Raw genomic sequence first — 24,600 nt, 5'->3', positions numbered from 1 at the left:
GATATTTTCCTAGAGTCAATCAATAGCCTTTGAAGTAGCTATATTTACTTCACGATCCCTGGTTGTGAGGCCTATGCATCAGTATTTTAGTAGAGTTCCTTAAATGATTCTGATGTACAGCAAAGCCAATGAATTATTGACAGACCCACCCTGCGTCCCTCACTTTACACATGCGGCTTCTATCATACTCCTAAAACCCCACGGGGTTGGGGATTTAGCTCAGTGGTAGAGCGCTTGCCTAGGAAGCGCAAGGCCCTGGGTTCGGTCCCCAGCTCCAAATAAAAGAACACCCCCCCAAAAAAAACCCACAGAGGAAAAGGTAGCATGAAGAGATTGCTTTGCTTGTTAATCCTACTTTTTTATAATTCCTAGGTAGAGACCATTGGAGATGCCTATATGGTGGCCTCAGGCCTCCCAAAGAGGAACGGCAGTAGGCATGCAGCTGAGATTGCAAACATGTCCCTGGATATCTTGAGCTCTGTGGGTACCTTTAAGATGCGACACATGCCAGAGGTGCCAGTCCGGATTCGAATAGGTCTGCACACAGGTAACAGAAGCTAGTGAAAGCAACAGAAACCATTTCTATAATTCTCAAGGAAGACTTAGAAGAGGAGGAAGAAATATGCAGATGTCCTCTGATAGTGGGCAGCTAGATTATCCTGTTGTCCAGAAATGCTCCACTTCTTTCTGCCTAGCCAGACTTTCTTCTTTCCTCTCCCTCAACCACTGCACTGAGCACCACAGATGCTGCAGCCTAACCTTCTCATTCCGCATCACCGTTTCTTTGTGCTATGCTAGAAGACCACCGAATATCTGTGATGTTTAAGATAATATAATTATTCAAAAGCATTTTCCTCCTGCACTCATCCCCTCTTGAATAAATGTCTTCAAGCCCTTCCCTCCATCTTTTTTAATTTAACTACTGTATACCTGTTGGTGACTGTAGATAATTTGTTTCTTTATTTTATAAACATATTTTTAGAACTTAAAATATAATTATACTGCTTCTTTTTTAACACTATGGTTCCCTTAAGAAAAATATGTGTGTCAGCCTCTCTGATGACATTTTCACAGGAGGGTCTCATTTGGTCCTCAGACTCAACAAGTCTAAAACAGAACGATTTTCTTTCCCTATCAATGCCCTCTCTCCTGTGTTTTATATTTAATTTAGTGTTACTGCCAGTGAGTTAATTATAATCTCGGAAGTTATTCTTGACTCTGTCCTCCCTTTTAACTTCAGTATTGAATCAACTACTTGGTTTATTTTATTTTATTTTATTTTATTTTATTTTATTTTATTTATTGTATGGGTGTTTGTGCCACAGTGCTTGTGTCAAGGTCAGAGGACTATTTACAACACTTAGTTCCATCCTTCTATCATGTCAGTTCTGAAACACAAACTCAGGTTGTCGGACTTGGTGGAAAGTACCTTTACCTTCTGAACCATTTTGCCAGCCCCAGCTACCACTTTTTAAAACTTTTTGTCCTTTTAAACATTTCTTGAGACTGTTTTGTGTTACCTTGTCAAAGACTCCTCAAGTCTAGGCCACCAGCATCTCTTTCCTAGATTGAACATTGTACTAGCATCATTTTGCTTCCTCATTTGCCTCTATTTTTCTTTTCCGTAGCATCAGTGGAATCCACGTTGTCTTGTTTGTTTAGCCATTAAACATTAAGCTCTAAAAACAAAAACTCCCAAAAACCCAAACAAACAAACAAACAAACAAACAAAACTCGTTAAGCTGTTTGCCACCAGAACCATATCTTATTCATATATTTGTGTTGAAAGCTTCATATATAACAACTGATCATTCTTTTTCCAAAACAAAAATGAAAAACATCATTCGGTACCCTAATTATTTCAATATATAACATTTAAATTGTCAAACTCTCTTTTCCAACACAAACTTAGAGCCCCATGCCAACTTAGTCATGGTAATCAATCAGACTGCCGACAGGTCCGTTGGGTCTCTTTCATAATGCAAGTGCTTTAGGTCCCCACTTTGGCTGCCTACTTTACCCCATCACCTCTTTTCCAAAGCCTTGTGTTTGTTTTTATGACAGCATATGCCTAAAAGCTTTTCTATAAGGTTACCCATCCCCTTCAATGCATGCAATATACTGACTAGAGAGGGAAAAAAGACACAGATATTCTTCGTATCACCATTGCTCAAAATTTTCTAGTGGGCCAAGGCCCTTATTTTGTAAAACCCATTTACCTCAACCTGATACCTTTCCCCAGATGCATGAATTGGTAGAATGTTTACTCTAAGAGCTCCCCAAATGTCCATGTATGCTGAAATCACAATCACAAACCTTTGATGTATGTCTCTTTCCCCTGTAACTGAATCCCACTCACCTTACAAGAGTCTGGGCAAGCCTGTCTATAGGAAACTTCTCCACTGAGTCAGGTCCGAAAAACCAAGTCCACATCTTCAGTTCATACTCCAGTTCTTCTGACTTTACAATTTGCTTGGCCTCAGCCACATTGTCTTGCACTTCTGCTTCCTTGCCTACTGCTTGGCAGTCTCGTCTCTTCATTCAGATGTGAATATCTGATGTAATTTAGACCATACATTATTTATTTTTGAGTCCCCATAGTCCCTACCATGGTACCCTAGTAGTTGCTACCGAATGAGAAAGACATGAATAAATAAATATATATAATATAATTGATATATATGGCTATTGGTATATATATACATATTTATCAATCTTATTATTAGTAGAAAAAACTTTGGAAGCAAAACAATGACTTTAATTCAGGAAATAGCATAGATATAATGAAAAATTTAAACATAGAAAGAGCAAAAATCACCAAGGTGAAGATTAGGGTCTTTATTCCCTTTCCCGGTTTCTGGGCAAACATCCCCTTCTCCCCTCCCCTTCCTTATGGATGTTCCCCTCCCACTCCTCCCCCCATTGCCGCCCTCCCCCTGACAGTCTAGTTCACTGGGGCTTCAGTCTTAGCAGGACCCAGGGCTTCCCTTCCACTGGTGCTCTTACTAGGATATTCATTGCTACCTATGAGGTCAGAGTCCAGGGTCAGTCCATGTATAGTCTTTAGGTAGTGGCTTAGTCCCTGGAAGCTCTGGTTGCTGGCATTGTTGTACATATGGGGTCTGAGCCCCTTCAAGCTCTTCAGTTCTTTCTCTGATTCCTTCAACGGGGGTCCTATTCTCAGTTCAGTGGTTTGCTGCTGGCATTCGCCTCTGTATTTGCTGTATTCTGGCTGTGTCTCTCAGGAGCGATCTACATCTGGCTCCCTGTCGGTCTGCACTTTTTGCTTCATCCATCTTGTCTAATTGGGTGGCTGTATATGTATGGGGATTAGGGTCTTTCTATTGACTGTTGAGCTCATTTTTCTGCCTACCTGCTGAAGTTGTCTTTTTCTTCAGCTATCTTGAACATGTAACACAGCCATACTAGTGTGAGAACAAAAATTCCTGCAAGGACAAATGGGAAATAATTTTAGATCATCTCTGTACACTGTTCTTCCACACCCCTACCACAGATAATGAAAAGTCAGCTCTGCTTGTTTACACATTTTCTGATTGTCTGAGCAATAATGCTCTTCATTGACACAGTTGGGAGATGGGCTGTCTTCTAACTCTATGCCCAGGAAATGGTCACGTTTTCCCCCTACAACAAACCTATTTTGGATCTGGAGTCCTTGTTCAGACTTTTCTGGTTTGATTTTGATGTTTCTTTATCCTTGCTGACAGATATCAGCATTTGGAGTAGAACTCTTGCAGGAATAGAAGTGTAAATCAGAAAGTAGTCATGTCTAGAACATAGTAAATTCACTTTCTTGTAGACCAGCGCTCATTATTCAATCACGTCTTCCTTTAGATTCTAGAGCAATGGTTTGATGGAAGCTTTGGTTCTTCTACTAAGCCACCCACCTGCTTGCATGGCTCTTCTATTAGCACTGAATATACACCTGTTGACTCCAGCCCCACTCTTCTGCTATTCAACAGGGCCTGTTGTTGCTGGAGTGGTGGGCCTTACCATGCCCAGATATTGCTTGTTTGGTGATACTGTGAATACAGCTTCTCGAATGGAATCAACAGGGCTACGTGAGTATTGTAGATAGCTCGGGTGAGGCCATCTTTCAATTGGGATAGTGATTCTTCAAGAGAGGAGAAAAAAATTGGGTACTCGGTGCTTTTAATGTTTTTTAAGAAAAGGAAAGATAATTGAGACAATTAAGGGCTATCACATTTCCCTGGCCTCTAATAGCAAACCAGTAGGGGGTGATGTTGGACCGAACATGTCCCTATCTTGTTCTAGAAATAAAGCTGTAGCTAAGTGCCACGGAAACAACCAGTCAATTTGATCAAAACAACTTCAAAAAGACTTTTGGGCAAAAGAAAGAATTGGCCAGCCTGGTAGGTGTGAGGGAGTCATGTAGAGAAGAACTAGGTAACAGACTGACATTTTCAGTTTTCAACTAGTTTGTAAAAGCACATGAGCTAGCTGCCTCCCAGCTGGCTACTGCTGCTTGCTACTCGAGTCTAAGTTTTGAACTGGTTAGGTCTCCAAGAGTTCCTGGTTTTATCAAATGAGCCCCTAGAATTTAGCTTGCGATAATCCTACAATCCAAGGAACTTGAGGTTCAAAATTAATTAATTCCAACCTGCCTGTATGTAAAATCCTTAGCTTCTATCAAAAATGGTCATAGTAACAAGGATTCTACTTCTGCTTCCTCCTTTATTTGCAAAGAAAACTGTACAAATCATTCCGTCACTTGTCTGCTACGGGCAAGATGCCTCATCAACTATTTCCTGACCACTCTCTGTCTCTACTGAAATACAGTCAACACCATAATGTTTTTATTTATATCATGGTTGAGCAAAGCAAATTCTCCACACTGTTATAAGAAAACCATAGAGAATAGAATTAAACCCTATGTACAGTTCTTGGAGATTTTTTTAAGTGAATGAAAGAGATCATTTAAATCAGTAGCAACCCTGGCCTTTGAGATGACGAAGCAAGACAAGCTTCTCCTTCAGCTCCAACTTCAGCATCATACTGACCCTAGTTTCTGATGGTATGGTGGCCTGGAGCACAGCTGGCAGTGCCCTGTACGACCCCACTCCACATCATTCACATACAGAAACAGGTTTATACAATGGGTCCAGTCTTAACCGATCAACCTAGGCTGTGCAGCCATGACTATGAGGCAGCACGGAACTTAGAAACTGTTTTCAAAATAAATTTTCTGGCATCTGGGAAAGTCTTTAACACCCCACCCCTCCCCAGATATGGCAGAGGCCATGGAAGTGGTCATCCAGGGACACTGTGTGCATATGACTGGGCCTATGACTTTATCTTGAAACGCAACCCAATATAGAGTGAAAATGGTCATGGGTCTGCAATGCAGAGCTGGCACGGTGCTTGGGACTGATGTAAGCTTTGTAGAAGGCTGAAGTCACATTCTGGTCTGCACTCGGGAAGACTCCACACATTACACTTTGCAAATGGAGAGCTGAGAGCAGAAATTGAATGCTGAGATTTGGGCAGCATCTTGTCTAGTGGTCAGGCAGGAAGAGAAAGTGAATGCACTGAATCACCCACAGTAAGTGTTTCCTAAGCCCAGGCTTGGCACTGTGTGGGCTACAAATAAGCGTGCTCTCGTGATGTCTGTGCATCGGAACCTGCTCAGTGTGCTTTTCTAAAGGCTTATGACTTTGAACGGAATATGCAGTAAGCTTCACCACTAGTGAAGGTCTGTTAAGAGGTAGCCTCTGACCTGTTGGATGTGACACTAGGGTGTGTTACCTAGTTTTTAATAAAAAAAATCAATTTTGTCAGTCTCTCCCTTGTATCCAATGAAATAGACTGGGATTCTTGAATGGAAGTAATAAGGGACTTACAAGGGATCCTCCTTATCATGTTGTTAGACAGTGGTTAGAATCACCCTTTTTTAAAGCTATGTGCTCCACTGCATGAGAGTGTTAGCCTACTTCAATACTTCCTGAAGAGCTGAGGCTAATGCAATGACACATAGAGGGAATGGATACACTTCCTAGGGATGCGTTTTTAAGGAACAGGACAACTGTTTCTGAGCAGAGGCTTTGGATGAATGTGCACCAATAGAAAAGAGAAACAAATGCTACTGAGCTGTTAAGTAAAGGAATATCCTGTAAATATACGCGATAAAGGTGTCCTGTTCTGTGCACCTATGTCTTCCTATTCAGATTGTAGTCAGCTTCCGCGTCGACAGCTTCTGCAAATACCTATGAGAACAGATCTTGAACTTTTACTTAAGACTCAATCTCAACAAGTTGTCAGGTCACACAGTGACAATTGTCAGGAAGCTCAAGGACCTTATCTGAGAGAACCAGTGGTTAGTTTTCAGAAAAGAATTACAATTCGATCGTAAATGAATTCTGAAAGATCTAGTTACCCAAATGTAAGTCCCCTACCTCATGTTGGAATACATGTCTAGAATAAAAATACTCATGCATATTTATGTCTGGAAGCACTTACTGCTCATTTAAAAAAATGTTAGCATTGTCTGATACGCACAAAATACTGACTGATAGAAAGAAGTTGGGATACTTCTCACTGATGTTTTAAATGTGATAATACTAAGAGATGGCTGTCAGTGTACCTCTTTTGGAAAAGACACCTTTTTATATAAAGTAGGATTATATAGATCTGGAGAATTCAGCCTTAAGAACAACCCATGTAACAAGTTGCTGAAGGGAACCTTCCCTCAGAGGAAGAGACATTGGAGCTGAGAGCACAGTGGAGGTTGTTGCTTTCTCCTTCTCAAGCTTTGAGTTAAATGAACACCTTACTATTGCGTGACCTTTCATCTGAGATGGCATCTAAAAGGCTGACCAACGCTACTGTTAATGCCTTCTTTGGGGCTGATGAGGTCATCGCTCCTCCTCCTCCTCCTCCTCCTCCTCCTCCTCCTCCTCCTCCTCCTTTTACTCAACTAGGACACAGCTCTTGCTCCCCCGCCCGCCCCAGCTCTCTTTCTAAACTTTCTGAGGGCTTCCTATACTCTGAAGTGGGGCCATTCATCACACGGTTCATGTCTTGTTGACTTTAGCAGTGAGAAAGGAGCCAAAGCGATGCTTCCCCTTCTTTTGCAGCGTACCGAATTCATGTCAGTCTCAGCACGGTAACGATTCTTCGGACTCTGAGTGAAGGCTATGAAGTAGAGCTTCGTGGAAGAACAGAGCTCAAGGTAGAAACACCTCCCCCAAGCTGAGGGGGACGAACCCAGGCCTTGCGCTTCCTAGGCAAAGCGCTCTACCACTGAGCTAATCCCCAACCCCAGAAACACCTCTTTTGTTTGAGGAGCCAAACCTCTTGGACACACCTGTGCCTCGAGAGGTCATGGTCTGTTGAAAAAGCTCACAGGGAGGCTGAGACTTGGAGGTACATGTTGGACAGATTCTGGAATTCCATTTGAGCTTTCTTTGTTCTTCTTTTTCTTTTTTAAATATTAACCTCAAATGGGATGTGAGAGACTTGAAAATCTGCTTTATTTTTTTTTAAAAGAATGTAAGTTATATTTTTCTATTCAGAAAAACCGTCGAGAATTTGGTGTAGTAATGTGTTATGCTATTATTTTGATTGCCTAATTTCCATTTTATTTACTATTTGGCACTGCTGAACATAGTCACAGTATTGGTAAATTTAGATTTTTCACTTAGCCCACTCAGTGGCTGCCTTTGCTGACTTGTTTTTAAGTCACACCCTTGGCCCAGCATATACACAGGTCTTTCTCCAAGGCCAGGGGTTCTCAGAGAGGGGAAGGGTTGGGACGGATTCTGCTTCTATGAAAGACAAACGTTTAATAAGATCTTTTCTCTGCCGAGGCTATTATTATTTGACCTGGAAATTGGCACGAGGATAATTCAACCTCCCGTTTGGAATTTCTACTTGATTTTCTTCATTTCCTTCTAGCTTTGAGGTCTTAGGTGTGAGACTCCAGGAATCTGATAATCTAACTTGCTCATTTTAAGAAAAAGAGTCAAGACCCAGAAAGGCAAAAGTCTTTTCACAGGATAACATTGTCCCTGACTAGCAGAACCAGGCCAGATCTCAAGAAGTCTGAACTGCTTCCATGACACCATGGTATATGAAGATGATTTTAAAGTGATTATTCATGGGAAGAAGCATAAATGGGCAGTAAGAGGGTTCAGCTTGTTCCTCTCATTGGCATGCTTTCCCCTAATGGCGGTGATTGGCATGTAAGTAGATTTTAGGAGTTAAAGATAGGAGGGCTTAATGCTAGTCAATCACCTCTTTTTCTACCTCATATTACATCTGCTCTTCCAATAGATGGTTAATACCTTCTGGCAAGTAGGATGGTGCACTTACAGAGGGATAGAAGCTTCTCCTCACTTCTGCAGAGAACTCACACAATGACATGATGGGGTAGGGTTATTACATGGGCAGCAAATCAGCTCGCTCAAGGCCTTTGTGATTCTACTGTACAGTCTGTCATTTCCCAGCCGTGAGGCACAAAGGCAGCTTGGTTCCCTGAAGCACTTTTCTCTGTATTACTGGGTACAGAAATCTCACCTAAAAGCCTAAGAACGGAAGAGCTCTCACTTTTAAAACTGGGGGAAAAAAAACTGGCCATAGTTCCATGGGTTGGTTGCTTGTTTGTTTGTTTGTTTTATTGCCCTATAGATTCTAGACAGGAGCAGTCACATCTTTAGGAGTTTCAAGTACACAGATGAGGCTAAGCTTCAAAAGAGCCCTTTGCAACCTGAAGTTTCCCCCATCTCCGGGAATTTTTGGAAGATGGTTACAGTAAATGTGAGGAAGAACTGCTTTTTAAATGCCACACTAGTACCTGGTTTTTAGAGTGGCAGGAGCCTCATGAGGAAGACATAGGAAGAGTGAGATGTTGAAAGTGAAAGGGAGGAAAAAAGACAGCAGAGGAAAGGAAGGCATTTTGAAAGAAAAGAAGAGAAGACTCAAAGGAAGAGCATAGGAAAGCCCCCCCTGCCCCCTGGTTTCTCTTCATTCCACCTTCCACTGGAGTCAGAAATTACACATTGTAAAGCATGAGATGGGCAAAGGAGTTGTTGAGTACATCGGAGACAGATAACATATATGCCCAATCTGACTATATCACATAGCCAATCCATTTCAGAATGTTTTCCTTCCACATTTCCACTCTTCATCCACTCTGTTGTTGCTTGCCGTATGCAAGCTGTGATTTCAAAGCTGATGGCTACAAACATGTTTTCCTTCCAGCTTGAAATCCCTCCAGTATAGCCTCTTTTCTTGAACTCCACCTTTGAATCCAGTAGCTATGTTCTTTCCTTACTACATTACCTTCTCTGGAGTGATGATTTTTTTTCTATATTGTTTTTCTTAGTGGAATCGACACAGTGTCTTAGATTGGGCAAGACAATAGAATATAATAATTACATGGGATGCTCATAGTGATTCGGTGACTATAAAAAGAAAGAGATCAAATGAGAAAACTAAGGTTGCTTGGGAAAGGAATCATTTAAAGTTGAGAAGCTTGGCCTATTTGGAGAGTTGTCCCAATGCCCACGTAAATTCCTGCCATATTATACTGGCACCATATTTCCCTAATGCCTAAATAGACAGTTCTGGATTTTCAGTATTCTCTTCCTGATGGCTTTATTAAAATTTAGGACATTTTTATTAAGCCCTCCCTCAGCTGAGTTCACTTAAGTCACTGTTTCCTTGACAAGGTTGGAGCGTGTTGCAGAGACTTTGTACATAGTGTAGCACGTCAGTTCCATTTCTCAGAGAGTTTTACATAAACGTGCATTCTAAAACGATTTCCCTCAGCAAATGTAAGTTTTCATTGCTACAGGTGGACCTTTTTAGACTTTGTTTCTGGCATTACATAGTATTTGAGTCTCTGGTTCATAAATATTAGTATTGTTTTGTGATTTTTCTTCTTTTACAATATCTTTTATTCCTTCTCTTAACCCATAACACACACAACACACACACACACACACACACACACACACACACACACAGAGAGAGAGAGAGAGAGAGAGAGAGACAGAGATAGACAGAGACAGAGACAGAGAGGGGGGAGAGAGACAGAGAGAGAGAGAGAGAGAGAGAGAGAGAGATGATCTAAGAAATGTAGATGTAATATTGTTAGATTTATGAAGACCAAGGTCTGTTCTCTAATTTTTGAGTGACATCAGACAATCAACTGTATCCTTTCCGTGTTTCTACTTGTCTACACAGAAAGCTCATTAGTCTCACACCTGTAAGATCCTAAAAACTGTCTTTTGGCCTCAGACATGTATGCCCTGTGACTCTGGTACACTGGAAAATCCATGTACCATGTAGTGTGAAGGGAAGGGGCATTGATAATTTTCAATCTGATAGCCTTGGGTTCAATTCTGTTATACTCAATTATTAACAAACCACTCAGTGTCATGAACATCAGTGTCCCAAACTGTAGAATAAGATTGATAATAAGAAAACCTTTGGGCTGGTGAGATGGCTCAGTGGTTAAGAGCACTGACCACTCTTCCAGAGGTCCTGAGTTCAAATCCCAGAAACCACATGGTGACTCACCATCCGTAATGATGTGATGCCCTCTTCTGCTGTGTGTGAAAACAGCTACAGTGTATAAAATAAATCTTAAAAAAGAAATATTTTTAAAAGGAATATCTTCAAGGATTTCTGTAAAGAATAAATAAGACAGGAGACATCAAGTGTCTTAAAAGTATTATTGCCAAAGCATGATGCTATTTTTCAGGTGGAGGGGGCGGATCCTCTGGGGCTTCTGGCTTTGGGGTGTGTTGGGGTGTGTTGCTCTACTGTTTTGTCTCTTTCTCTGTCTTCAGATTAGTGGAAGTGGGTATTTAAGCAGGGAGCCAGGATTCCAAAATAAGATTCTTGGATGAGCTCCCAAACTTCAGGGTACCCCCGGAGCTCCTTTGCATACTCTTTAATTTGGAAGCTTGCCCAAGTCTGTACACTTCCGTCTTCTTTTCCAAGTATTGGTTTGGGCATTGCAGAGTGACTCTGGATCCACCCAACCTCTTCATAGTCCTGGTATCCACAAAGTTTTTCTAGAAGTTAATGTGCTGTCCTAGTGACCTATAGATCTCAAGAGAAACAATTAAATGGCTAAGGGTTGGGTCCTCAAGTGTGAGTTCTAACAGTATGAACCTTAGGAAACGTAAGTGCTCAAAGGTTAGGAATTTCCATTAATGAAACTGTCTGATCATTTACTAAGCAACTATTCTATAAGACATTCCACAGTGAGAAAAAAAAGAAAGCAGACAATTAGTGTCTAATGTTTTAGAAAATGTGACCTGGTAGTTGTTTTCTGTTAACTATTTTGTGATCTGTTTAAGGAGAAAACCATTTTCTTATTCAAAACTGTGGTATAGGAAGGATATAGTAAATAAAAGAATGAGTGATAGGGTACATTCTTGTCATTTTAGTCCTCTTCAGAAATTAGAACACCACCAAACAGCCTTACTGTATGAAAGTTAGGGTTGGTTGCTTGTCAATTAATGCAACTTGGGATTTGCAGTACGTTTTTCCTACTTGCATCATGAAGGGTTCGTCTGAACCATATATTTGCAATCTGCTTAGAGAATATTAATTATATATGCTTATTTTATATGGCAATTGTCATTATTATTAAGGAAGTAATGGATATGGCTCTTTGTCTAAATAATTTTTTTCCAAATGAATTAGTGGAAATGAAAAGACAGCCAAAAAAAAAAAAACCAATTGAAAGGAGGAGTAAGAAAAATAGAGGGAGGAGATAAAGTCATCAAAGACATGCTCCTGTGGTGGTTAGCGTAGAGTTATGATCATTGTCTTGTAAGATCTGTGATTCTTGACAACCTACCAACTTGCCTATAAATGGAGGCATACTTGTGATGTTACTCTACTTAGAAAAACACCTTGTCATTAAAAATTATGCTGCAGACATATAGACTTCTCACAGCAACCGAGATGCCCCAGGCTTAAAAATCAAAGTTGTAAATCACATTTGTATTCTCCTCTGGGGTTTTATAATACTAGCTGTTGGATTGTAGAGCATAGAGAATGCATGTACTCTAAATGGAAAAGACAGTGGCTTGCTTAATGCCAAAAGATCAGTCTCAAAATAATAAACAGGACCCTCAGATGACCATGCAGATGTTTGCTCGCTTTGAAGTAAAAAGTCCACATGCTGCCAAAGACGGAGCTGCCTAGTGATGAGTACACAGAATGCCTGAGTGACAGACAGCTCAGTATGGTGTTCACTTTGAATCTGGAACTCGTCTCGCCTTGGGTAAGGAAGCCATATAGAAAAGTGGGTAAAAAAAATGGTAACAATGGGAGAACAGAGACTATTTCTGAGCTGAAATGAATGGTTATATCCTACTGACCAAATGATGCTTTTGGAAAAAGTGGCGACTACATGGTTAAATGTTTCCATATTTTCAATAAGGGTAAAGGCACAGAGGAGACCTTCTGGCTTGTTGGAAAAAAGGGTTTCACCAAACCTCTTCCTGTACCCCCACCAGTGGGCAAAGATGGGTAAGTGGAATTCATACTTAATCACCAGATTCCTTTTCCTGTGCCCCACTTTGGCATCCTCTCTTTATTCCTATTTTGGTGTCTCCTGCCCCTGCAGGCAAGTGGGCCATGGCTTGCAACCAGCGGAGATTGCAGCATTCCAAAGAAGAAAAGCAGAAAGGCACTTGGTGCGAAACAAGCCATAAGGTAACGGCCAGTGGGGAAACAGATTTCCCACGCTGGGACTCCCTTTGGCACGTGTGCCAGTCTTAGACCTTACCTTTTTTTTTTGGCAGAAGGTAGCACAGCTGGTTAATTTCCAAGCTGCACTGAGTTGGGTGAAAAACTTATCATGGAGATGCCTGTTTGCAGAGGTGAATTATACTCGAGGGATATTGGCTGCCATGGTCTGAGAGAGCCTTTTGTCTTCTACATTGATAACATGTTTGAAAACTAACAACTGTGACATTTTTATCTAGTTATCAAGCAGGTGCACCTGTCTCCCATTCTTGAGCACATGGGTCATGTGGTTAGCCAGTGCAGGTCTCTAGAGATTTACATCCGTCTAAGCCATACAACAATAGCCCCCATTTCGTGGACCCATGCATTGGCATGGCTATATTGCCTGAGATACTTACGTCATTTCCTCTGGAAGCACTGCTGGATCTAAGCAAATTTCTAAGTGGAATTTCTAAGCAAAAATAAGACTATATATATGTTCAATAGCTTGAATTCAGGATAACCCTCATTCCTTCTAGGATGAGATGAATTTGTAGGTGTAACAGCAAAATAATCATGACCACAAAATTACATCTGAGGGATATACTACTTTCTTATATTTTCTTCAGCATCTTTTCTTTTTACTGTTTTTGTGTGTTTATGCACACACCCGTATACAGGTACACATGCACACATATACATGTGCAGGCCAGCAGTTGATGGTTGATGATGGCTGTCTACTTCAGTTGCTCCTCACTTTCTATTTTGTGACAGGGCCTCTCACTGAACCACAAGTTTGTCAATTCAGCTAGACTGGCTGGCCAGCAAGCACCAGAAAATTTCCTGTCTCTGTTTTTCTAGCATTGTGTTTAGAGGTGCAAACTACTGCCCTCAGCTTCTTACATGAGTAATGGTGATCTGAGCTCAGGTCCTCCTGCTTGAATGGCAAGCACTTTACTGCCAAAGCCATCTCTCTCATTCCCTCTTTTCTGTATATCGATTTCTTATTCTCTTTCTCTTTCTTATGGGAAGAATCTTTGCCCCAAAAGTCCTCTGCCCTCTCTACATGTCCTTAGGAAGTCATAAAAGTTTAAAGATATCAGAAGATTCTAAAGAAAACGTTAGAGTATCTCTGTATGCTTCTGATCTCTTGCTTTGTAGAATGTTCCAGAATAATCACAATTATAGTAAAATCTACAAAAAGGCATCCCATGTTAGCATCCAAGTGTATCGCTCTCTGGGTTTCTATCAAAAACCACAGTGTATCTTTTTTTTTTTTTTTTTTTTTTTTGCCACAATCACAAGTACTATGTACTAGTCAAAAGGTTCTGTTTGACAAGCATCTGATCTTGGCCTTTCAGTACCACCTCCTGATTCTCAACCGCCTGGGGTCTGTTGCACTTCTTTCCTGCTGACCAACATAAGCAGATAAGCAGCTGGGACACAGTCATCCAACTTCTGCAACATTCTTTCCTATGGGTTGGGAAACAAGGATACCACCAGTCACGGATTCAGTCTCTCCCTTCTTCCTTCCTCTTTTCTGCCCCCTCCCCTTGCTTCTTCCCCATTTCCCCCTCACACCACAGGAAAGGTTGGAAACTCTTGGAAGATTTTCCCCCTGAAACAGTGCTACAGACATTGAAGGCATTAGAGAAGAACCCGTCTACTCCTAAAGATGTCTTGGATTTTGCAACAGAACACAGTGCAGCTGACTCATCACCATTGGCTGAGTGCTTGGTGGTGCTGTTCTGGCCTTAGACAGATGTAGCTTAGACTGTATACAAAACTTACCCATCTGGATCCTTGGCGGCTAGCCAGCACTGTAGCTATATAGCATTGAAACCACAGGCCAGGAGGGGATCCACCTCTGATCAAGCTTTATTTGTATTTGTGCTTTAACTATAATGTTAATTGAGCATTCTGACCTTGGTTGCCTGTAAAATTTACAAAAAGTCTCTAGAAAGGGCAGTACCCTTGACAAATTCTGGAAGGCTTCAAGAGTTCCCAGGTATCACATTTATTTCTCATTAAATGTCTTAGATTAATGCTACCCAATGAGATCACTTTCTCTAGGACGTTTGTACACTTCTGTGAATTTACAGGCTTATCAAAAGAGACCCAATGTACAAAAGACCTATAATGCCTGTGGATGTTCTGACTTGCTGCCAAACATCACCTGTACTATGGAGGGAAAACAAATTTTAACTAAGCCTTGTGTGATCAGTCAGTCACTAAAGATGGAAAGAAGTTATGAAAGAGGTCACAGCTTCAGTAGATAGGTTCCAGGGGCTGCCTGACAGGTATTGTTGATTCAATATCTTTCATCTTGTATCCTTAAATATTTGTAGCCTCCCAAACCAGCTTTTTCATCTTACCTCCTTACAAAAACTGTGGTGAGTTTGAGACTGACAGGCCACTTCTTTTATTCCTGGACCGCCTTTTGCAGAGTAAAAAGAAATTAGTTGTTCATAACTATCATCATAGAAGTGAACTGAACTCTATGTTTAGAAGGACCTCACAGCTTCGTTTTGATTGGGACAGGGAAATTGAGGAACCTGGCAATTTTGAAGAACAGAGTCACAGAGGCAGGATTGGGACAACAGGGCAAACATGAATCTCTGAGAGATGGGTGGAATGAGTATAAGGGTGGGAAAATCACTTTAGACTTCGCCTTTTAAACCTTTTCCTTTCTTTTCCTTTCTTTTCCTTTCCTTTCCTCTCCTTTCCTCTCCTTTTTCCCTTTCCTTTCCTTTCCTTTCCTTTTCCTTTCTTTCTTTCCTTTTCCTTTTCCTTTTTCCTTTCCCTTCCTTTCCTTCCTTTCCTTTCCTTTGGGAGAAAGTTTTCTTATCCTTTGCTTTCAGCAGGAGAATTAGATTAGACTTCATGTGCATTAAATTAGCCTTTGCAGACTGGGTGAAATCTAAGCTGTGTGTGTGTGTGTGTGTGTGTGTGTGTGTGTGTGTGTGTGTGTGTGTGTGTGTGTGTGTGTGTGTGTACTCACAGTGTCTATAGAGGAACTCATTTAAATTATTCATTAGCAAATTAAAACTACCTGTATATTTGTCTTTTTTCCTTTGTCCAATATTTGTGAAAAATAAATCCTGTATTCATGCAAATCTGACAAATGTGATAATGAAATATTCATTCAAGGATTCAGGAAAGTTTAGCAATTCACTAATGGTGGTGGATAGAATTGGTCATATTAAAACCCTGTTGAAGGGACTAGATAGAGAATGTATGCTTACTATTTTCTCTTTCTCCTACCTAGATGGAAAGAACTCCAGCATTTGAATCTCCTCTTGACAAAGCAACACTGAAGCTCATTACAGATCAAGATATTCTTCTTCTTGAGCAAGATATTAGTGAATGATTGTTCCTCTGAGGTTGCCTAATGTCCAGGGATGAGTCAAGCCTAGTGTACGGAGTCTCCTGAGAAGGAAATTTGCTCATAGGTTTTGTTCATTACCAAGCTGTCACCAAAACCAAACCAAACAAAAGCAAAGCGAAAACCCCAAAACTATTTGAATACAAAGAGAAATGGATGTGAAGACCCAGAAAGGGTATACACCCATCTCCCAGTTTAGTCATTCCAAAGTAGCATGGTTAACTTGGATGAAGAAAAAATGATCTCTATTTTCACAGAAAGAAGGCACTACTTTGTTTTCCTTTTAATTTTATTTGAATTTCTATAAAGTTTTTAGTGAGCATAACTAATCACTCAGAGACCATGAGATGAGATCCAGGGAAAGGGATAGCTGACGTCTAGCCTATGTCTGTAATGCCATGACATTAGGTAACTGGAATACATAGAGAATGGACGGGAGGAAAAGAGCCTAGCTAACTGTTATCTGGATAACTGAAGGCTAAGAAGAAATTTCTCTTCTCACAACTTATTGTTGAAAATCTTTTCAAAGTTTTCATTGTGTTTTTCTAGAATCTAGACAATAGAATTGAATTTTCCTTGCTAGGTGAGAGTCTCCCTGGGCCTGAGGGACATGTGCTGACCATGACAGAATAAATGTAAGGGACACTGTCAGGGTAAAAGACATAGAAGTCACAGAAGCAAGGGAGCAATTTCTTTGAAGTCTTATATTTCCCTTGCCTTCAACCCCTTATGCGTTTTCCTAAGAGGGATCTCTTTCAATACATGATGTGATTTTATAATTTTAGTTTTCAAGGTTGTATTTTCAAGAGGCTATTGGCAACGGCTTGCCATCATCACATGGACTAAAACAGTAAGGCTGAAGACATAGGCGTGTTCAAAATGGTTAAGCAAGCTTTTCTTTCCTTTTATTATAAAAATAATCTATTAAAACCAAACCAAAACACGTAAGCCAGTAAAGAAGTTAATACTTTTACAACCCCTTTGAAAGGAAGAAATGCCTAAAGGTATAAGTGATACCTTTGTCACTGTTTAATTTTTCCATAACCAACTTACCCCAAATCTGTGTTTGGAGTAAAAAGCCAACCCCAGCTGTTCTTTCTCCTCCAGTGCTGAGTCCAAGCGCCCTATATTACTAGCTATCACAGCCTCAGGTGGTTGACTTACTATGCAGGAGGATGCAGAAAGGCCAGTGTTGACTTTACTTCCTTCTGATGAGTTTCTTACTCTTTGTATGGATGTTCTAGGAAAAAGGAGACACAAACATGTCATCATCTCTTTGTGTCAGTCAGAAGCTGAGCTTTTAAGACTCTACTTCTAGAGTAAGAGATGATTCCATGCAGTGGTTCTCTTTCAGAAAAGGTAACACAGCTCTCTACTATGAAAATGGATGGAGCATTGGAGGCAAAGGATGGGAATAGCGCTAAGTAATGCATAGAATGCTGGGTACAGCGTTCTATGGATCAGGGTCATCCCAGACACGTTCCCATCTGGGCTTCCCAAGTGTAGGCCTTCGAAATAATTACAGCCTAACCCAGTGCTTCTCAACCTGGGGCTCATAACCTCTTTGCAGGTCCTATGAACCTTTCACAAGGGTTGTCTAAGACGATTGAAAAACGGGTATTTATATTATGACCAATAACAGTAGCAACATTACAGCTACGAAGTAGCAACAAAACTAATTTTATTGTTGAAGTCATCACAGAAGAAAGTATTAAAAATATTAAAAGGTTGTAGTATTAAGAAGGTTGAGCCCACTGATCTGGTCAAATTATTTCATCGGACAACAAGACCTAAGGCAAGTGCTCCCTTGCTGTCTTCCTGATCCTTCTCTCTACTTCCTTTCTTTCCCTTTAGCTGTCTCAGTATGTCAACCAAATTTACCTTTCTAGCCTGTTTTCTTCCTCATCCCATCTTACTTTCCTTGATATAATCATAAGTGAGTTCCTAGGTAAAGCTGTTCCATTCACCTTGGTTTCTTTTGCATAAATGCCTTCACCATTAACCAAAACTAAACTTTTTTCTACTTGCCTTGGTATTTACTGATTATATAAGAAGAAGGAACACATTCTCCATTCCTATTTGATTGACTTAGTGAGGTGTAGTCTGATTTCTATACACAACTGATTATCAGCCTGTGGCTTACTAGCATAGCGGGTAGAGCTGGTAGGGACCCAAATGACTTTTTCCAAGCACTGCTTTTGTTTGTTTTGTTTTTATGTTGGTGGTGGGTTTTTTCTTTTAGATATTTTTATTCTTATTTATTCCTCTCTCATATGTACACCCTAGATGCAGTTTCCCCTTCTTTCTCTTCACCCAAGCCCCCCTCTTCTTTTCCCTGGATCTATCATTCCAACTTCTTTGTCTCCCCTCGGAAAAGCACAGTTCTTCCAGGGACATCAACCAATTTCAACATAACAAGCTACAGTAAGACCAGGTGTATATTCTCATATTCCAGAAGCTAGATAAGCCAACCCAGTAGCAGGGAAAGGGTCCCAAAGGTGGGCAAAAGAATCAGAGACAGTCCCCAACCCCACTATTTGGAATCCCACAAAAGACTGAGCTACACAACCATAACGTATATGCATAGGGTCTCAGTCAGGCTCAAACAGGCTTGCTGATTGCTGGGAGCCCACTTAAGTCCCTGTCAGGTACACTATTTTTAAGTAGCTTGTATTACCTGTATAAGACAAGAATATTCAGAAACCTAAGACTTTTCCAATGGAGACTTAATAAGTTAGTTTTATTCTAACCATTTTATCTTCTTGTTTTCTTGTGGTTTGTCTCTTTTCAAAGTGAACTGCTGCAAAAAGAAGTCAAAATGCTAATGAAGTACAAGTTAACTTTTATTTGAAGTTTTACTGTACATTGTAAACATTGTTTACTGCAATGATCATCCATTGGGAATTATATAGATTTTTTTTTTGCTCTTTTCCTCTATAGATCACAGTAACAGTATATGTTTCTTGTATTAAATGTAGAAAACTTAGAAAGCCACAAGTGACGTTAGAATTGCTCAACATCACTTTAGATTATTTATTCTATTTTGTGATTCCCATTTGGCTCGGCATAATAGATTATGACATGTTATAATATCATCTATCCAGCCTTAATCAGCTGATTTTCAAACCATTCTGTTTTGCTTTTATTTTCCTGTCAGCAATGTTTCTAATATTTTGATGATACAAGTTGATGTTTGTATATTGTCGGCAGATTTCAGTGATCCATTTGTTCTTTCTCTCACTTGGTATAACAGAGTAGAAGGAGATAACTGATGACTACCTCTTCTGAGCTCTACAACTTGACTACATGAATTTAGCCCATCAAGATGTATTAGTCTAAGGACTCCCATGACTGACTAGTCTTACACTTACCATTATTATACAAACAACTTGATTAACTTGAATCTCCTCTAATCGTATCAATTGGGTTGTCCTCAATTCAAATGGAATCAACTTGCAAGGAGTAGGAAGTGGCAAACAGCCAAGCGCAACACTAGGTGCTCGTGTCCTTGTGATAATCAGGCAACAGAATATAACTTAAGCACTTAGTTGAGTCAAGTGGGTATTAATTAGCTGAAAAAGCACAAAGGTTTAACCATTTATGTTAACTTCTTCAGGTAACCATGGGTGGTCTAATCAAGAATATTCCCCACTGGGTTGATCGTTAGATCATTAAAATAATGGATTCTGACCTGGGATGTAGCTTAGTTGGTAGAGCGCTTACCTAGCATGCACATAGCCCTAGCTGTGTCCAACCCCCCACCCCACCCCGTACTCCAGTCAGGCTTGGTGGTACATGACTATAATCCTAGCCCTAAGGAGACGGAAGTAAGACTCAGAAATTCAAGGTCATCGTCCTCTAGTTAGTGAGCTTGAGAACAGCCTGTGATACATGCGAGCTTTACAAAAAATATTAAAAAAGGAAAAATGAAGTAACAGCGTCTACACAATCAAATTTGTTGTCTTCCTGCCACATGTCCTCTTGCAGGTCAAGGAGTTGATAGGTATAGCTCGGGCATAGACATAAACTAGCTTTTATAAAGCATTTATGTCATTTAATTGTACTTCGTTAGTTTTCTTCTGGAATGGTTTACAGAAACCCTGATGTCTTCTGTATTTTTCAGTTTGGATTTGCTATAAGCGAACCAATAATGAATCGCATTCAAAAGAAAGACAAAGGGCCTAAGTAATCGCTGATTTGTATCCTTACTCTGGCTTCCTATAAATAAGACTGGCTAGAAATGTCTAACTCTATTCCAAAGTGTTTAATCCCAGTTAAACTGCACAGATAATCAGACCTGGTAGGGCCTTTGGAGGTGTCAAGTCTACCATACTAGAGAAAAAAATTAATGGAGTTAAGGAAGGAGAAGCCATTTCCCTGAAGTTACCATTTAGTTACCAGATAATCAGCCATTTTTACCAAAGCAAAGCTATAACTTATTCAGGACAGCTACTAATATCTGAGGCTACTTGATAGAAATCCTAAGGATGGTATTTCTAACTTTATATATAGACACGAGTTTGACAGGAATACTTTAGCCTGGGATGGTGCAACTGTTGACACCATCACAAGTCAGCAAGAAAGAAAAGATGGAGAAGTCCTTGGAAATCAATTGTCTTTACCACACACACAGAATCTCCTGCACAGCAATTACTAAGCTGATGTGACATAAACGGATGCTAAAAAATCTCCAGTTCTGCCTCATCCTATGGGTTCACTCACAGGTTATGGTACATGGTTTATGTCTGACAGAGTTAGAGTCTCAAAAATCCCCGAGGTTATGGCTGGACATCTGCAGATGTCAAGAACAGTTTCAAGGTGCCTGTCACACAAATGAAGGCTACAGTTTTGAATGAGGGAAGACGGAGGAAAACCAAACCTTCATGCTTTAAAGTAAGATTAAACCCTGAATATGATTACTACTTGGAAACAGCACTTTTATCCATCAGAGCCATGAAAGAGGCTAAGTTGTGGCTACAGCTGTGTACCCAGTATGGTCATGTTGCCAATAGAGAGCTTTTGCTCCTGTTCTCACTGATGCCAACAGTTGCAGAGGTGTTTTGGCCTCAGATGAACTCTTCACGACCATGTTTCCCAGGATTATAAATCAGAGGAAAAGCAATTGTTCTAAGTCACATTGGCAATAAAAAGAAACAACTTAGAGAACTGCCTGTTGGAACTTGTCTCTTTATCAGCGACAGTATTTTAATTTAGTCGTTGGTGTGGTTTAGAATCAAGAGCGGCTTGTTCTTTTAGGCATCTCTTGATCTAGGAGCCATCTAGACACAGAGTAAGAATGTTTTCTAATATGTAGAACTTCTTCGATCAGATTTGGATGGCTTTAGTCACTTGCTTCAAGGACAAACCTTTGTGTGAATCATCTCCATTTATGCCTATACTTTGAAACTGCAGCACTAGTTTAATTATTTTTCAGGGGTAGCACTCCAAAAGCATGGTACGAGATGGTTGTGTTCCTGCAGGGAGCTTCCCTTCTCTCTGTGGAAATCTTTCTCTGTGTTTCAGTGTAGTTTGGGGGAGGCACTAGATTACTGATCTTATAATTCTTCTACTTTAAAAAATTCAGTGTTTCTTTATTTTCCTCGATTCCTTGGCTTTCACTTAGCTTTCCTTATCCTGTCTTCCAAGTTTTTGCTCTACCCCAGACCTATTGCTTCCTCTAACCTGGTCCTCTCACCTATGCCTTTGCTCATGCTGTTCCTTCTACCTAAAAGTCATACTCTGTCTCCTTGCCTTCCCATGTCCAAATTCCACTCATCCTTCAAAGAAAGTCTACTTAAATATCACTTCCTCTAACAAGCTCTTTTTATTTCTTCTAAGCATGTATCCTTATTTCTAGACTCCTATTAATAATTTTATGTGTACTTCTTTAGTGGCTAGGACCCATCAGATTTTATGTAAGTGTTTGGACAATTGTCATCTTGTATTACATTTTGATTTAGAGATAAATGCTACACACTTCCTTGAAGGCTAGATCTATGTTTGATTCCTCTTTGTATTTCATGCAATGTCTGATAATATTTAAGAGGCACTCGGTATGTATTTGACTGTATGAAATAAATGGGTCCTTCTATGTGTCTCCATATATGTCTACTCTGTGACTTTTTCCATTTTGACTTAGTATTTTCTTGTATTTCCATCCATGTGTCTTTCTATCATCATTATATTTGTATATAAAACTTCATGCTTATTATTTAAAAGCAAATTCTATTGTATATGTTGCATTTATTGGAAGTTAAATTTGCAAAGCAGATTGCTGTTTTCATATTCTCCAAATAAAATTCAAAGTAGCCAAATTAGGTTGTAATTTGTTACCTATTTTTTTCTCTGATGGCTACTGCTTGATAGTGAAACATCTGCCATTCATACATAGAAAAGAATATGTTCATTGGTTACCATAACTTTTGGTTTGGTTCATGTGTTTGCAGAAGAATCTGTATCAAATTATAAAATCTAGGGTTATAAATAGTAAGAACTTCCTAGTATTCACGAGCTGTCAAGAACTGATTGATTGAGCTTTAGAGAGAGAGGTTTCACTTCTCTATCAGGATGTATTCAAACAGAGGATAAATAATGAAGTGGTAAGAAAGATAATATTTCAGGCATTATGTGAGTATATCTTTCTACTGAGAAACCTTGGGTGTATAACTCCCTTGCATACCTTCCTAGAACAATGTAAGCAGTGTTCAAATATTAAAACCCCACTAAACAGCTTAGTCAGCAAATAAACAAAAGAAATAGAAGAAGAAGAAGAAGAAGAAGAAGAAGAAGAAGAAGAAGAAGAAGAAGTTAAAGGTTAAAGAAGGAGGAGGAGGAGGAGGAGGAGGAGGAGGAGGAGGAAGAGGAGGGAGAGGAGGAAGAGGAGGAGGAAGAGGAGGAAGAGGAGGAGGAGGAGGAGGAAGAGGAGAGGAGAACAGGAGCAAAAGATGGGCAAAAATAGTACTAGAAATCTCAGACAGATCTTGTGACAAAAATATTGTATTTGCTCATTAAATTTCACCCTAAGTTTCTTATCAGCTAAAGAAATAAGTGAGAAAACAGAACTCCTTCCCCAGTGAGTTGTGCAGTTTCCTACTGAAACTACTGAACCAGAAGGGACCACATTAGTAGTTAGGGTGCCCAGTGGAGGGATGGGAACACCAACCCACCTTCAAAATATTTTTACCTAAAATTACTTGTTTAAAAGAAATGCAGGGAACAAAAAAGGAGCAGAGACTGAAGGAATGGCTGGCCAGTGACTGGCCCAACTTGGGATCTATCCTATAGTGTTCACCAATCCCTGACACAATTACTGATGCTATGTTGTGCTTGCAGACAGAAGCCTAGCATGGTTGTCCTCTGAAAAGGCTCTAACAGCATCTGACTCAGACAGATACAGATATTCATAGTCAAGCATTGGATGGAGAGGAGGTTGGGGACCACCATGGAGGAGTTAGGGGAAGGAATGAAGGAACTACGGGGGTGCCAACCCCTTAGGAAGTGTCAACTGACCTGGACCCCTGGGAGCTCCCAGAGACTAAGCCACCAATCAAAGAGCACACATGATCTGGTCCAAGGCCCTAGGAACATATGTAGCAGAGGACTGCCTTATTTGGCCTTAGTGGGAGAGGATGTGCTTAATCCTATAGAGACTTGATGCCCCAGGGAAAGGGGAAGGGGATGATGGGGAACAGGGAGGAGGACCATCTCAGAGGCAAAGGGGAGGGAGGATGGGGCGAAGAACTCTAGGAGGGTAGACTGCAAGGGGCAACATTTGGGATGTAAGTAAATAAAAGAAAACAATCAAATCGATGCAAACTCAAAATAAACAAATAAATAAGTGAGAAGACACAACTTCTTCCCAAGTGGGTCATGTGGTTTCCTATTGAGTAAAATGATACATGTGTGCTTCTCTGTGTGGACAGATCTTTTTCCTGCTGTTTAATTTAAGGAGGAATTGGTTGTGTGATTCTATATAATTGATATTTTCTTTATGAAAGTGTAGTTCGCCAAAATCTGTAGACTTTGGCTCTTTAATCTTTTACAGTGTAGCCCGCCCCCCGTCTGCCTCTGCCCGCCCCATCCCATATCTCCCCGCACCCTCAGTCTCTGAGAGGATGTCCCTACTTTCACCTCCCCATCCTACCAGACCTCCCACCTTGGAGCCCCAAGTCCGAGGGTTAGGTGGCATCTTCTTCTGAGTCCAGACCAGGTAGTCCCCTGCTGTATATGTGCCAGGCCTCATATAAGCTGGGTGTGAATGCTGCCTGGTTGCTGGCTCCAGTGTCTGAGATCTCTGGGATCCATCAGTTGAGACTGCTCGCCTTCTTCCTTAGCTTCTTCCAGCTTTCCCCCAATTCAAGCATAGGGGTCACTGTCTTCCATCCATTGATTGGATGTAAGTATCTGCATCTGACTCTTTCAGCTGCTTGGTGGGCCTCTCAGAGGACAGCTATGCTAGGCTCCTGTCTGCAAGCACACCACAGCAT

General features: G+C 40.5%; 1 protein-coding gene across 1 annotated transcript in view; it reads left to right on the top strand.

Annotated features, from left to right (window-relative positions):
* Gucy2f (guanylate cyclase 2F, retinal) overlaps positions 1-16,148 on the top strand; it is a 92,977-nt gene extending 76,829 nt beyond the window's left edge. The window contains exons 15-20 of the mRNA XM_032890124.1: positions 373-547; positions 3,981-4,079; positions 7,113-7,207; positions 12,443-12,531; positions 12,629-12,717; positions 15,998-16,148. The gene's annotated coding sequence lies outside the window, so the exon portion shown is untranslated. The remainder of the gene's footprint in view (positions 1-372; positions 548-3,980; positions 4,080-7,112; positions 7,208-12,442; positions 12,532-12,628; positions 12,718-15,997) is intronic.
* Positions 16,149-24,600: the final 8,452 nt, after the last annotated feature.

This window comes from Rattus rattus, chromosome X (assembly GCF_011064425.1).
Source record: "Rattus rattus isolate New Zealand chromosome X, Rrattus_CSIRO_v1, whole genome shotgun sequence".
Taxonomy (NCBI): domain Eukaryota; kingdom Metazoa; phylum Chordata; class Mammalia; order Rodentia; family Muridae; genus Rattus; species Rattus rattus.
Note: the sequence above shows the minus strand (reverse complement) of the source record. Positions and strands in the feature narration are given on the sequence as shown.